This window comes from Penaeus vannamei, chromosome 5 (assembly GCF_042767895.1).
Source record: "Penaeus vannamei isolate JL-2024 chromosome 5, ASM4276789v1, whole genome shotgun sequence".
NCBI lineage: Eukaryota > Metazoa > Arthropoda > Malacostraca > Decapoda > Penaeidae > Penaeus > Penaeus vannamei.
The window spans coordinates 43,821,984-43,824,483 of NC_091553.1; positions in this window are offsets into that span (position 1 = coordinate 43,821,984).

The following is a 2,500-nucleotide window of genomic DNA, read 5'->3' on the forward strand; positions in this document are numbered from 1 at the left end:
GAGAGAGAGAGAGAGAAGAGAAGAGAGAGAGAGAGAGAGAGAGAGAGAGAGAGAGAGAGAGAGAGAAGGAGAGAGAGAGAGAGAGAGAAAGAAAGAGAAAGAGAAAGAGAAAGAGAGAGAGAGAGAAATTTCTTAACGATACAATATGAGAAAAAGAGAAAGTATGTGTGCGTGTGTGCCATTACAGAAGTGTGGAACGACTGTACATGCGAGATATTGTACGTACCCCCCCCCCCCTATTAATCTTTTTTATTTTCATTTTTATTTCTTATCTATTTTTTTTACCCAAGTTAATTTACTTTGATGGGACTGCTGAAAAGAGTTACGAGGAGAAAGCAACAGGACATTTCTTTCGCAATATATTTTTACTTTTTAATTCGTTGTGTTGTTTGCGTGTGAGGATCACCTTTCGTTATCGGTGTACAATATCAGTGGCTAGATATAATAGCACATCTGTTATATATATGTATATATATATGTATATATATATATATATGTGTGTGTGTGTGTGTGTGTGTGTGTGTGTGTGTGTGTGTATGTGTGTGTGTGTGCGTGTGTGTGTTTTTTTTGGGTGGGTATATAAATTTATGTATATATACATGTACAATGACACACACACACACACAAACAAAACACACCCCTACAACCAAAGATAAAAAAATACTGTATATATCTATGCATACTTAACTGGCAGCGTTCCACCTTTCATCTCTGCCTGAGTTTACTAATATCAAAAATTCACCTGTTCTTTGGATCCACCCGAGACCCAAGGCGACCTGACCTTTCCCTCGCTGACCCCGGGCCCTGAGAAACCACAGGTGACCCTTTTCCTGTAGCGAGAATGGCCAGTTTGAGGTTCTTTCCGATATTGGATTTCCCCCCAAACGCTTTCCATTTCCTTTTCGAAGCGCTTCGGAACTTGTTCGGACTGGTCGAGCGGTTTCGAACACTCTTTTTTTTCTTTTCAATCTTGTCTCGGGCTTCGTCTTGGTTCATTTCAAGGGGATGGGAGTGGATTGTGCCTTATTCTCTGTATATGATTTATTTATTTTTGCTGCGATGTTCGTAATTCATGTGAGTTGGTATAACCCACGCACACGCGACCGCCCACACATGCACGCACACACATACATACACACACACACACACACACGCACAACCACACAAACACACACGTATATTTATTAATATCTTCATATTGTTGGTATCATCATTAATATCATCATAGATATTGACTTACCTATAATATAATAAATTATTTATACCAATCTGTATGATAACTAATAATTCTGTTTATTTTCCTTACATTACTTTACTGATATAAAAAAAAAAACACAATTGGGTTGGTATTGAGGTCAACTGCTCCCAATCAATGTTCTCCTTTTAGCATCTATTTTTTTTCTTTGCACCTATTTATAATTCGTTTTATTAGGTTCGTTTGCCGCAAGACCGAAAGGAACGATGCAAAAAAAAAAAAAAAAAAAAAAAAAAAAACATAGTCTATTAAGAGATAATGGACAGTTCTATTTCTATCACAATGAGGGAGTCAAGAGGAGTTATATTTTTTTTTATTTTTTTCCTTTGACCCCATTCTTCGTCTAATGAAGAACAAACCTTGTAAAAATAGATAACAAAACAGTGTGTTTGCGTGCAGTGTATATATATATATCTGTGTTTGTGTGTGTGTGTGTATGTGTGTGTGTGTACATATATACATATATATTCTCTCTCTCTCTCTCTACACACACACACACAAACACACACACACTCACGCACGCACAAAGACACACACACACACACACACACACACACACACACACACACACACACACACACACACATATATATATATATATATATATATATATATATATATGTGCACACATATATGCACACACATATATAAATGTATGTATATATATATATATATATATATATGTGTGTGTGTGTGTGTGTGTGTGTGTGTGTGTGTGTGTGTGTGTGTGTGTGTGTGTGTGTGTGTGTGTGTGTGTGAGTTAAACAGAGGTATAAGGATAAAAAAGATGAAATGCAAATCTGTATCTATCAGCGGTATGTGTCTACATACATTCCGCTACATTATATGCATCTAACCATATCCTTCTCCACTTGTCTCTATACAAAGTATGGTCCCGCACGTATCTTACCAGAATGTGATTCACAGCGCGTCATAAACATCTTTTTTAACCCAGCACCCTCTCCTCTCTTGGCCCCGCGCGCCCAGCCCCCGCACTCTCTCCGCCTCATACATTTTGGCCCAGCGACCTCTCCCACCTTTCGCATCAGCCCCCAGCACTCGGTCCGCATCAACACGTCAATATTTCTTGCTCGCGCTCTCTATTATCAAGCCTCACCCCGTTATATACATCCCGCCGGACGCGTCTCATCACGGACCAAAACAAGGGGGAAAATGCAGAGAGACCGCGAGGCCAAAGCGACTTACGAAGTAACAGATTAACAATTAAGTAACTTATCAAGATGG